This window comes from Hordeum vulgare, chromosome 5H (assembly GCF_904849725.1).
Source record: "Hordeum vulgare subsp. vulgare chromosome 5H, MorexV3_pseudomolecules_assembly, whole genome shotgun sequence".
Lineage (NCBI taxonomy): Eukaryota > Viridiplantae > Streptophyta > Magnoliopsida > Poales > Poaceae > Hordeum > Hordeum vulgare.
Window position 1 is genome coordinate 422,555,836 of NC_058522.1, and position 14,386 is coordinate 422,570,221.

The following is a 14,386-nucleotide window of genomic DNA, read 5'->3' on the forward strand; positions in this document are numbered from 1 at the left end:
CGAGGTGGAGAGCAAAGAACAAAAGGAGGAAGAGCGGATTATCTACCCGTACCCACCTTCTAATGAGAGTAACTCTTCAACTTATACATTTTTTTAATTTCCCTTTGCATATACCGAAGGATGAATGCTATGATGATTTCTATGATGCCTTGGATTCATTTGAAATGTCCCTTTTTCATGAACTTGATGCTTGTTATGCTTGTGACCATGATGCCAATATAAATTATGCTTATGAAGATGAACTTTCTGTAGTTCCTTATGTTAAGCATGAAATTGTTGCTATTGCACCCACACATGATAGTCCTATTATATTTTTGAATTCTCCCCACTACACTATATCGAAGAAGTTTGCACTTATTAAGGATTATATTGATGGGTTGCGTTACACTATCACACATGATGATTTTGAAGAATACAATATGCATGTGCTTTCTTCTCCTACTTCCAGTTATTACGAGAGAGGAACCAAATCTTCACCTCTCTATGTTTCCAATACGAGAAAATTCCAAGAAACTACTTATGCTATGTATGGGCCTTTACTTTGTGTGAATGAATTGTTCTTTTATGACATGCCAATGCATAGGAAGAGAGTTAGACTTTGTTTCTACATGATATATATCAGTTTGTGCTCAATACTAAATTACAAATCAATGTTAATTAAAATTGGCTTTGATATACTTTGGTATCCGGGCGGATCAATTACTTGAGCATTATATGCCTAGCTTAATGGCTTTAAAGAAAGCGCTGTCAGTGAGACAACCCGAAAGTTTTATAGGGTAATTTATTTCTATTGTGTTCTTTCATAAAATAATTAAAAAACAAAAAAAATGAAGTGGGGAACCTAAAACTTTTTCAAAAAGAAAGGTGAAAGTGAGAAAGATGAGCACCTTTGAAGTGGGGGCTAGCCTTGAACTTTGTTCATGCCCGTTGAAACTTTGTGAATCTTGATTATAGAAACTTTTCAGCAAAAATAATTATCCCCTTATATAAATCCTTCTGTATTGTAAAAAGAACTTGCCAAGTAAAGACTTTGGGATGATTTGTATGATGAGTAGAATTTATACGGTGGCAAAAAAAGACGCTTTGACGTCCAATGTATAATTTCTCTAATTTTACCGGAACATATTTTTAAGATGAATGTTCTACATGGTACTTATATACAAATTCTTCATGTCTTACTAATTTTTCAGAATTGTTTGCATTACATAAGTATGGAAATTAAATGTATCTTCGCATAACATTCTGTTTTTAGACAGATTCTGTTTTTTGCTTGCATAGTTTGCTTGTTTTGATGATGCTATGGATTATATCAGAGGGTATAAGCCTTGGATAAATTATAATATAGTAACCTATGCAATAAATAAAATAAGAATCAACGTATAACAGTACCTAAATTATTTGATATGTGGCTTATACTAACGGATCTCACGAAGTTTTGTTGAGTTTTATGTGATTGAAGTTTTGAAGTTTTGGGTGTTATCCCGACGGACAAAAGAACGAGGAGCAGAAAAATCGGAAGCTTTGGGATGCCCGAGGTACCCCCAAGGTAATATCCAAGGAACACTCAAGTGTTTAAGCTTGGGGATGCCCCGGATAGCATCCCCTCTTTCGTCCTCAACACTATCGGTATATCTTACTTAGAGCTATATTTTTATTCGTCACATATTATGTGTTTTTCTTGTATTGTCATTTTACTTTGTTAGTATTTGATTTATATTATTTATAATCTTGTTTTTTAATAAAAAATTCCAAGAATTTCCTTTAGGATGTTTAAACTGCTTGTTTGATATGTGTTGTGTAAAAACAGAAACTTTGGCAGTAGTGTTTGATTTTTCGTATTTTACTGGAACACCAAAAAGTTTCTGAAATTTTTTACACATTAATTTAATAGAAATTCTTTAGCACTTCCTAAAATTTTCAGAATTTTCTAAGTTACATAAGTATACGTTTCATCTACATCTTTACAGACTATTCTGTTTTTCACAAATTGCTGACATAGTTGCTTTGTGTGCTTATGTTTTGAATTATTGTTGAGCCCCATTGACTTGTGAGCCATGGGAATGTGATAGAACACAGTGGGTAATGTTATATTATAATTAGGCTATAATGTTATGGCAGGACATAAAAGATTTGATGTTATATGAACTAACCTCTCAAATAAAAGTTATGTCATGTTTTGTGTTGGTGAAGTGTTCGAAGATCGAGGAGGTATTGATATGAGAAGAATAAGGAGAGGCTAGAGCCCAAGCTTGGGGATGCCCAAGGCAACCCACCTAATTATTCAAAATGACCCAAGCATCTAAGCTTCGGGATGCCCCGAAAGCAATCCCATATTTCTTCTTCAACAATCGGTATGTCTCGGTTTTCGTTTTGTTCACATGATATGCATAAATTCTTGGAGCATCATGTGCCTTTTATTTTTATTATATAAAGGCACCATGCTAGTATGGTAGAGTCCATGGCTGATTTACGGAATGCTAGTTGCACTTCACTTATATCTTTTGAGTATTTATAGAATGCTTCATGTGCTTCACTTATATCATTTGAAGTTGGATGCTTGTTTCTCTACACATAAAAAACCATTATTTGTAGAATGTTCTTTTGCTTCACTTATATTTATTAGAGCATGTCTAGGTATTTTGTAGAAATAATTAAACTCTCATTCTTCACTTACATTTGTTTGAGAGTTAATAAACAGTGCCGGTAATTTGCATGGGTTGTAAGACTAGTCCAAAAATAATAGGTATTCAAGGAGTGATAATCAAAACCTTCATGTAGAACATTAAAGAGAAATTGTGGGTTAATAATGTTGATGTGGTAATGTTAAAGTGTATGAGTGCATCATTATCGATTCGTAGAGGTGTCAATATTAAGAGGTGTTAACTTCTTGTTTGTCTAAAAATTAAAAGGGCATGGTGATGATTTGTGAGCATTTCTATTCCTCGTTGAAATCCTAGTGTTGTTTCAAGTTGGATTCACGTGATGGTCAACTCATACCAACCCTCTCCCTCGAGGCATGGGAGTCGTACTTTGATTTGTGATAAAACTAATAAAACTTTGAAATAAGTACATGCGTTCTTTATGACTAATGTGACACCATGGACATACTTTTGAATATTTATTTATGAATTTATATTACTTTTAAGAACTAACCTATTGACCTAGTACCCATTTCCATTTCCTGATTTATCTATGTTTTTTATTTTGCAGAAAATCCATATCAAACGGACTCCAAACATGATAAAAATGTACGAAGATTTTTTTCATAATATATGTGAATTTTGGGAGTTGGAATCAACGCAACACGATGCCCGAGGGAGGCAAAAACTAACAGGGTGCGTCTAGGGGTGGGGTCGCGCCCTGATGGCGTGTGGCCAGCCCTTAAGTCGGTTTATGCTCGCCTTCTACCGCAAGAAAGGTATTTTCACGATAAAAATCCCCAAATAATTCAGCCCGATCGGAGTTGTGGTTCTCTAGATATTTATGAAACAGTGGAAGGCCAGAAAATAGGTTGCGAAAACAAGAGACAAACAGAGAGATAGAGAGATCCAATCCCGGAGGGGCCGCTGCCCTACGGGTGCCATGGCCGCCATGGACCATAGAATAAACCCTCCTCCCACCTAGGGAGGAGGCCAAGGATGAAGAAGAGGGAGGGAGCTCTCTCCCCATCTCTCCCGGTGGCGTTGGAGCTCCGTCGGGGCAACCATCGTGACGGCCAGCTATACCAACAATTTTGTCGCCTCGACCACGAACTCTCTCCTCCTCTATGCAGCGGTGTAAAACCTCTCTTTCCCACTGTAATCTCGACTTGAACATGGTGCTTAATGCTATATATTCTTATCCAATGATGTGTGGCTATCCTATGATGTTTGAGTAGATTTCTTTTGTCCTATGTGTTGATTGTGATATGATGTTATTGATATGAGTTTTGTGTTTATATGGTGTTGTCCTAATTAAGGTGACTTTCGTGAGGCGCACACATGAAGGATTAACGCTAGAGTGTTTGCAATATGTTCATGATTCTCTTATAGTGAGTGGATAGACTGACAGAAGCTTACACCCGAGTAAGGGAGTTGTGTGCATTTGGGAGTAAAGAGGACTTGATGTTTTATGTTATGGTTGGTATCGGGGATATACCCTGCAGTGTAACCCGGCTTGAAGTATAACCCGCCAAGGACTTGGCGACTCACCGGGACTCAGCAGTGACCTCGCAGGCGACTCATACTTGACCCCATAGTCTACTTAGATAAATAACGAAGGCCCAAGGCCCGGCGTACAGCCTGGCATAAGGCGGCTTATAGAGAGGTCAGGAGGGCCGGCTCACAAGAGAAGGCCCAAGAAGAGGAGAGACTCCCTCACAAAGGAAACAAGAGCCGAATTAGGATTCAAGAGAGACTAGTCCTATTCCTACTCCTAGTAGAACTCTACATGTAAACTTAAACCTTCCACCTATATAAGGAGGGGTAAGGCACCCCAAGAGGGACAAATTAAGTTAGACAAGATTGACAACCTAGGTCTGGACAACACAAATCATGATTTGTCTTGTCCACACCTAAGGTGTCTAATCTGTCTATCTCATGATTTGTTTTGTGCAGACCTAAGTTGTCAATCTTGTCTAACTTAACTTGTCCCTCTTGGGGTGCCTTACCACTCCTTATATATGTGGAAGGGGTAAGTTTACATGTAGAGTCCTACTAGGAATAGGAATATGACTAGTCTCTCTTGAATCCTAATCCAGGTCTTAATTCCTTTGTGAGGGAGTCTCTCCTCTTCTTGGGCCTTCTCTTGTGAGCCAGCCCTCCTGGCCTATCTATAAGCCGCCTTATGCCAGGGTGTACGCCAGGCCTTGGGCCTTCGGTATTTATCTAATTCGCCTACGGGGTCAAGTATGAGTCGCCCACCAGGTCACTACCGAGTCGCCGGTGAGTCGCCAAGTCCTTGGCGGGTCATACTTCAAGCCGGGTTACACTGCGGGGTATATCCCCGACATTTGGGTTTACCTTAATGATTTCTAGTAGTTACGAATGCTTGCTAGAGGTCCAATCATAAGTTCATATGATTCAAGTATGGAAAGTGTGTTAGCGTATGCCTCTCCCTCATTTCATATGATAAGTATCTATCATGTTATATTCAATTGCCTATGGACAATCTTTTTCTTGTGTTACAAAAAAGCTTTCTACTAAACAGCCCCTAACTTTTATTTCCACGCTCTTTATTTTCTTGCAAAACAATGCCTAAATTTTATTTACTTGATCTTTATTTCCTTGCAAAACTATCTATCAAACCTACTAAGTACTTCTAGCTTCTTTTCCGCAAAGTAGTTGCATACTTGTTCTAGGTATAGTAAGTGTTACGTGCGTAGAGTTGTATCGATGGTCGATAGAACTTGAGATAATATTAATTCTACCTTTAGCTCCTCGTTGGATTCGACACTCTTCCTTATCGAAAAAGGCTACGAATGACCCCCTACACTTGTGGGTTATCACTCCACCACCACCGCCACCACGTCGTCGTGCTGGCGAGAACTCAAGCTACTTATTCTCCATACCTTGCTGGATCGAGGAGGTGAAGGCGTCATCGAGCTGTATGTGTATTGAGCACGGAGGTGTCGTTCGTTCGGCACTTGATCGGGACGTTCGTGATTGGGTCGCAAAGCAGTTCGACTACATCGACCACGTTTTTTAAGGCTTGTATTTAGCGATCTACAAGGGTACGTAGATGCACTCCCCATCTCATGGTTGTTGATCTCCCTAGTTTGTCTTGGTGAGTGTAGGAAATTTTTAGTTTCCCATGCAACATTCCCCAACAATATGAGCGTGAACCATGTATATATCATAAAGGTGGACTAGAATATGGTGATAGGTTTCAACGGGGTGAATGTGAAGAAGAAAGCATCGCATCAACTAGGCGTATCAACGGGCTATGGAGATGCACATCAATATATATCAATGTGAGGAATAGGTATTACCAAGCAACGGATGCACCAGAGCTACAAGTGTATGAAAGCTCAACTAGAGCTAAGTGGGTATGCATCTAACTTGCTTTCTCATGAAGTCCTTGGGCATTTGAGTAAGCCCATCATCGGAATATTCAAGCCAAGTTATATAATGAAAAATCCCCACTAGCGTATGGAAGTGACAAAACAAGTGTCACACCCTGTTTTCACTACCACTTTTTTCTGTAATTCAAAAATCTAAGTTATTAAAACTTTTTCAAAACTAATGTTGTGAGTGCCATGATTGTCATTGTATGCTTGTGTGCTTGATCATGTGATGATAAAAATCACATTTCTCAATATCAAATTATTTGCAAAACCCTTTTCTCATTCTAGATAAGATAAAACCCTACTTTGAGTTGCACTTGTCGGTGAATAGTCACAACATATGCCATAGGTAGGCTAAAGTTAGTGAGAACCGAAGGGGCAAAGGAGGGCGCTGGGAACGAGGTTGGTACAAGCATGGAACGCACGATGTACCCAGGTTCAGGGCTCTCCATAGAGATAAGACCCCTAGTCCTACCGGAGTGTTTGATACGTATGAACAGATTACAGGGTTGCTCCTGGAGCTGTGATGGGAGGAGGAAGAGGAGAGCAGTCGGCTCGTCTGTGCCTCTCTCTATGTGGTTGGTGAGTGTGTGGTATTCTTCGTCCGTGGAATGATAGGATCCCCCTGCATGGAGGGCGACCGGGGGGTTTTATAGGCGAACCCACCGGCCTACAATATGGATAAAGGGTACAAGAGTGGGACCCGGCTGGCAGCCTCGCCGGCTGACCAGGGGCCGACGAAAGTCTTGTCTTGTCGCTTGAGGGGCCTGTCGGCTGCATGGTCTCGATTGGTTGTGGGACCCGCCGGCTGGCCAATGGATCTCTCGCGTAACGTTGACGCCGAGCACGCGCTGTACGTCGAGCTTCGTCCAGCGAGATTTGTCATGGGTAGGTAGTACGACCGCCTCCACTGTTCCCCACGCCAAGTACAATAATGGAGTGGGAGTGTGACGGTCCGACACTATGCTAGGTGATGGATCAGAGCCGGGGTAGGTCAACGGCATGGCCGCCGACGCTCGTGCCTACCGGACACTCCAATCCAGTACCTTTGCTGACGCGTAGCTACCTTTAATCGTAAGGTCTCATCCTGACCTATGATCTGATGTGACTTGTGATCCTGCGCCAGCTAGCCTGCTTGGTTTGCCGGCTTGGGCACGGCCGCCTCGTTCCTAGCCGGCTGGACGGATCAAGCCGGTCAAGAAGAGGTAACTGTCTCGACTCTAGCCGGCAGAGGTTGCCTAGCCGGCCAGAGAGATGGCCGCCTCGTCCTCCAGCCGGTAGGCGCGGCCTAGCCGACCAGAAGACTTGGGCCTTGGGAAACTGTGTTTGTTCATATCCTTTGGGCAGGAAATGAAGGCGTAGGATCGATGAGCCTACCCCAGGGTTATCCCCCCGAGAGCACTACATGCCCTTGATGGAAAGGAGTGTCTTACCCAAAGTTGGTGATCTCATTCTAGCACCATTTTTGTGAACCAAAACCACAAAATAATTAAATTTTTCTAATTTATTTGCATATCCATTTCTGAGGCGAGAAATGGTACTCCTATATGGAAAAATACTTTTCTGCCTTAGAAAATCTCATTAAATTTAGAGATGATCAGAAGGACATATATTTTCCGTACATAAGATTTTTAATCCCTGTTTATATTATTATTATTTGAATAAAACCCTGAAAACCATTTCTGTCTGTTTTGACCTTTTGAAATATTTCCAAAGGAAATATTCTCGATAAATTCCTACAAAATTTCAGTGGTATCCCTAAGCCATATTTGGTGTCCATGTGAAGTTTCACCTTGATCCAAGGTGGTTAAGGACACCAAATAAGTGCAAAACCCCTTCTGTCCAGATTGAAGTTAGAGCAACTCTACATAGCAAAGTTTGTCCAATGAAGTTGAAACTTTGCAGGAGTGCCTAATACCTCAAATGAGGGTTCCACACCAAAAATGGGATTTGTGGGACTTAATTTGCCCACATTCTCTTTGGAAGGAACATATCTTGTCATTTGCTGAAGTTTTTAAGTTTACAAAGCTAAACTTGTCCAATGGAGCTCAAACTTGGTGAAACCCCATGTTTTAGCACCAAACCCAATCATGTTAAGTTGCAGAACCAATGGTGGGGTGCAACCACACCAAAACACTGTCGATCACCTTCTCACAGACGGGTAAAAGCCCCTCTAACCTTAGCTAAACCCAACCCATTTTCCCCAAACTCTCAGGTTAGGTGGATAGTATCAATGCACAGCCCGAGTCAACTGGCCCCTCTCTGGTTCAAAGTAGAAATGACAAAATCTCCATTCTAAGCTTCAGCTCAAAGCTGACAGCACCTTTTTCTCTTGTCTCCCTTGACGAGCCGAAGCTCCCACGGGTCTTCAACGGCTAGCCTCATCCCAGCCAGTGCCCAGGACATGCTAGACACGTCCAAAGCACCCCAAAGCGCGCCAGCATGCCGTGGTATGCCAAAACTGTGCTCTAGGGGCGCTACAGAGAACTCCAAGGTGTGGGCGACGCCCTCGGCCAGTTCCGGCCTCCCCCGAGGTGTACAACTTCTTCCTCGGCAGGCCCTCTACATCAAGCGACCATGAGGGCCCCTCCTCTCCTGCCCTAGAGCTAGTGCGACGCGTGCTCCGCGCGCACCAGTACCGGTCAGAGGTGCGCGACCACTAATGCTCGTCTCCCCTCTCTCTCCCTTCCCCGTAGTAGGTTCTGGCAGTCGAAAACCACGTCCTGAGACCGTGGTTTCGACCCCAGCTCCTCTCTGCACCCCATGCGCGCCACGATGACTCATCAGTGCTCCCGAATCGACTCACCATCGTGGGCCTATAAATAGCCCTCCCCCTCGCTCTAGCATGCCTCAGACAACATCGAAGCAGCCCCTGGCACCTCCCTAGCCACCCTAGCAAGCCAGTAGAGCCCCGGTGCTCGAGATCGACCGAGGCCCCTCCGCATCGGAGCTCCGATCGATCTCCGGCTACACGTCGGCTCCTGCGTCCCTCTAGCCCCCCCCCCCAAACCACTCCCCTTGACACCAGGGATCTTTCCCCCATCTTTTCCAAGCTAATCTGTGTCCCTAGTTACCCCCTCCACCTTCGCCCGAAATTCCACCGCCGCGGCTTCCTCGTCGTCGGTGAAGCTAAGGCTTTCCATCGTTGTCTCGACCACCATGAGGTAGGCAACGACGAGCTGGACCCATTTCCGTCTTCGTTGGGGCCCGAGGATGTCGGTAGCCATGCCGACGTGCTCCTCCTCCTCTCTGGCCAAAGGTAGGAGACGATCCCAACAGGTGTGCCCCACCTGTCGGTGGCCCATCTCTCTCCCCCTCGTTGCCCGCAGTCGCTGACCGCAGGGGCCCGCGCGTCAGGTTCAAACCTGACGGGCCGCGCGCCTCGGCAGGCTAGCCGGCTGGCCTTTGGGCCGGCCCAGTCCCAGGCCAAGCCAAGCCATGGGTGGTAGCTCTTTTTCTTTTATTTTAAAACTTGATTTTCAATGATTTTTATAAAAAGATTTAAGCAATGTAAAAATATGATTTTTCCACTGTTATTCTTCTAAAAATGTGTAGTATTTAATAGAACCATTGTTTGAATTTTTGCAGCACCTATTCTGTTTTATAATAATAAAAAGGATTAAACTGGAATAATTTTGCTTATGTTTAGTTCATTTAAAAAATATTCCTTTACTAGAAACAGAAGCAAATATTTTTAAAATAACAACCTACATTTATCAGAAATAACCAACATTTTTTAAATGATTGTGTGATTTGTTTGAGAGTGAGCTACTTATTATTTTATCTTTATACGGCGATAGAAAACCCGTGTGATGAAGGAGTCAGAGCGGAAGACCTCGAAGACCCCAGATACCTAGCTGACCAAGGCAAGGAGCCCTTTGACCATGACTAAGCATATGTTATGTTGCATGCTAGTGTAGCAGATATTTCCGTTGCATATGATCATAAGTGCCGGTAAAACATTCAGGTGATGTTACCGATGGATCCTCCGGAGCACATGCATTAAGCTTCAACCTACCACCTATAAGGGTCATGCTAATATCATGTTGACTGATACGTCTCCAACGTATCTATAAATTTTCATGGTTCCATGCTATTATCTTGTCAAACTTTGGATGTTTTGTATGCCTTTTATATACAATTCACTATGTAACAAAGTTGATAATCCTACTCAATCCTTTCCCTTTTTCTCTTTTTAATAACTCGTTATTTAGAGATAGTGGTTGAGCAGTGAGAAGTGCACCGGAAGTGTACTTCGAGCGAAGGGGAAGCTACACGGAGCATCTCTTTCTTACCCTTCGGGTGGTCACAGGGAAGCTCTCTAATAGATCACTTAAGACAAAGGGAAAATATAATATTTTTCCGTGTTCAGTTAAGTAATGTCCCTTACGGGAAACTGTATTTAAGAACTAATCCCTTCGACCCGATGAGGGTCGAAGCCACTGATCGAGGGAAGGTGCCCTTCCCACGAAGGCAAAAAGTTTTGAAAATTAAATTTTTCAAAATTTTTTGGAAACCACTCACTTTTTTGGGACTAACTTATTAACTCAGTCCCAAGTGCCAGTTCCTATTTTTTCCGTGTTTTTGACCCTTTTCAGAGGAGAATATTAAACGGAGTCCAAACGGAATAAAACCTCTGAGAAGATTTTTTTTTCCGGAACAGAAGATATGTAGGGAGCTTGAGAACCAAGGCAGAGGGCACCAGGGGAGGCCACAAGCCCCCTAGGCTCGGCAAGGGGGCCCCGCGCCTAGCAGGCTTGTGGGCCCCCTGTGGCTCCTCTACCCTACTTCTTGTGCCTATAAATCCCCGAAAAATCCAAAACCACGAAAGAGATCCACGAAAATACTTTTCCACCGCCGCAAGCTTCTGTCTTCGCAAGATCCCATCTGGGGCACATTCTGGTGCCCTGCCGGAGGGGGATTCGGATACGGAGGGCTTCTTCATCAACACCATTGCCTCTCCGATGATGCGTGAGTAGTTCACCATAGACCTTCGGCTCCATAGCTAGTAGCTAGATGGCTTCTTCTCTCTCTTGGATCTTCAATACAAAGTTCTCCATGATCTTCATGGAGATCTATCCGATGTAATCTTCTTTTGCGGTGTGTTTGTCGAGATCCGATGAATTGTGGATTTATGATCAGATTATCTATGAATCTTATTTGAGTTTCTTCTGATCTCTTATATGCATGATTCATATCCTTGTAATTCTCTTCGAGTTGTGGGTTTTGTTTGGCCAACTTGATCTATGATTCTTGCAATGGGAGAAGTGCTTGGTTTTGGGTTCATACCGTGCGGTGACCTCACCCAGTGACAGAAGGGGTAGCGAGGCACGCATCGTGTTGTTGCCATCAAGGGTAAAAAGATGGGGTTTATATCTATTGCATGAATTTATCCCTCTACATCATGTCATATTTCTTAAGGCGTTACTCTTTTCGTCATGAACTCAATACACTAGATGCATACTGGATAGCGGTCAATGTGTGGAGTAATAGTAGTAGATGCAGAAAGTATCGGTTTACTTGTCTCGGACGTGATGCCTATATGTATGATCGTTGCCTTAGATATCGTCATGACTTTGTGCGGTTCTATCAATTTCTCGACAGTAATTCGTTCACCCACCATAATATTTGCTATTTTGAGAGAAGCCTCTAGTGAACACTATGCCCCCCGGGTCTACTTCACATCATATTTTCAGCCCTACACTTTTACTTTGTTGCACTTTCCGCCTTCAGATCTCACCATACAATCAATCGTGAAGGGATTGACAACCCCTTTGTAGCGTTGGGTGCAAGTTTGTTGTTTTTGCGCAAGTACATTTGTGCCTCATCTTGATACTCCTACTGGATTGATACCTTGGTTCTCAAACTGTGGGAAATACTTACTGCTACTGTGCTGCATCACCCTTTCCAATTCAAGGGAAAAAACCAACGCAAGCTCAAGAGGTAGCATTAACAAGTAAAGTTACAGTAATATTATCATGAGCAAGTTGTTGGTATAAATCAAAGATTTATGAAAACCCCATCGGGTGCCACTAATGCCCGCGGGTGATGATGAGTTAGGTGGCCACTTTTGGTGAAGTGGTGCACTGGGTATTTGTGTGAGTATCGTTTTCGAAATGGGATTAGATTTATGATGTGTCGACCATCCCAACCTTACATATATGACCACATTACCCCCTTATGGGACGGGGCTGTGTTGATTACTCTGGTCGGTGCTAGCAAAGAGCCACATTACTAGTGGCGGGACTGATGTGTGGTCACTCTCGTGATGGGTTCGTGCCAGGTAGGGCGACTATGCCATTTTTACATGTTCTAGGCACACCATTGGTCCCCCCATGGTTGATACTGTCCAGAGTTAGTGCTCGTAAGACGTACAACATGTGGGTTGGGTACCCATCGAGTGGACCTCTTTGTCTAGTATCGTCTGGGGAAAGCCATTGATCGGGTACTTACCTCAGGTATGTTATATGCCGCGAGTCATGGATGACACGGAAGTTTCCCGGATCTCGTAGGTCTAGCCTACTACCTCTACAGAGTGTAAAACTATTCGAATAGCCGTGTCCACGGTCAAGGACGGTTGGGTAATTCTGCTTAAACTACGTCCAGTCATTTCCGCATACACCAAGTGTCTTCATAAGTTATGATAAAAGGAGTTAATAAGAAAGAGTTGATATGACCAAGTTTGGTGACTTGGCATATAGGGTGAACCCGGATGGTTCAGCCCGTGACAGATATATTGATATCTGTAACATGTTCTTCAAAAGTCGTTTACTTATGGAGCATACCTATGATCATGTTTATATATCACCAAGAAGATATCCACCAAAGAAGCATGTTATTGTTATCCTTCACTTGCGTTGTTCATATCATGGGCTGTTTGCGAGTATACTCAAAAGTACTCATTTTCTTGCCTTGGTTATATTATTGACCAGCCATGGAAGGACCAGAGTTTGGAGATGAGTACGTCTTCGGAGACGCCCCTGCGAACTAGGACGCTTCCCAGTCAGAATGCCTGTTGGTGTAGGCTGATGGCATGGGCACCCGCTTAGCCCTAAGATTTCTGCTACTAGTTGTGTTAGTGTGATTTGGCCTTATAGGCCGTACCTTGTGAACTTGACCATTCGGTCTCATGATGTAATAATTCGGTACTTGGATGTAAGACTCTTATTATTCAGTATATGTGTGTTCGGTGAGCATTGATCTCTGGGATCATTGAGCACGTTCATTCGGCGATCTCGACTCGTAAGTCGGGGTCCCCACAACAAGAGACTCTCTATATGAGGATCATGGTGCCACTTTGTGGCACAAGTGTGGAATAAGAGGTAGTAGTACTGTCCCTTCTCTCTTTTCTCTCATTTATTAATTTATTAATTTATTATCTCTTTCTTTTCGTTCCCCTCTATCTTTTTATCCTTTTTGTTCTTTCTCTTTTTTCTTTTGTTTTTCGTCCAGATTCTCTTCCCGACTTCTGGGGAATCATTCTCTCCATCATTCTTTCCTCATTAAGACAGTGCCCTAAATAATTAGTATCACCACACTTATATTTACTTAGAACTCGATATGAAAAAGTGTGATAGGATGATATGCCTCTATATGTATGCCTTTGGCAGTGTACCAGGATGTGGAATGATAAAGCGTAACATGTATAACAATGATGAACGGTGGCTTTGCCACAAATACTATGTCAGCTTATATGATCATGCAAAGCAATATGACAACGGAAGTATAAATCATATGAAGTGACGGCGGAAGTTGCATGGCAATATATTTTGTAATGGCTATGGAAATGCCATGATATGTAGGTATGGTGGCTGTTTTTACGAGGATATAATGAGGCTTATGTGCAAGAGAGTGTATCATATCACAGGGTTTGTATGCAACAGCGAGAGTTGCACCGATCCTCGGGTTGAGAATAGGTAATGCACGGTACCAAAGAGGCTAGTAAATATGTGAAGGTGAGAGTGCGTATATCCATGGATTCACATTAGTCATAGAGAACTCACGTACTTATTGAAAGATTTTATTAGCTCTTTCGAAGCAAAGCACTACTCGCATGCCCCTGCACAGAAGGTTTGTAGGAGTTAACCATCGTGCCCGCCCGACTTAAACAACACTTGGGTTTCAACAAGGAATATGTATGCTCACACATCATCACCATGCCATGAAAATATTTGGATGAATTGCAAATTAACACCTGCAATCCATGATACCTATATTAACCAATGATCATGCACTCATGCTTTTCACATTACCACATTAGTATCATTCACGGTGAATTTGATTATGCACTCATCGAATATCTATTATTTTTGATCTAATCTTATAGCCCACGCAAATTACTGT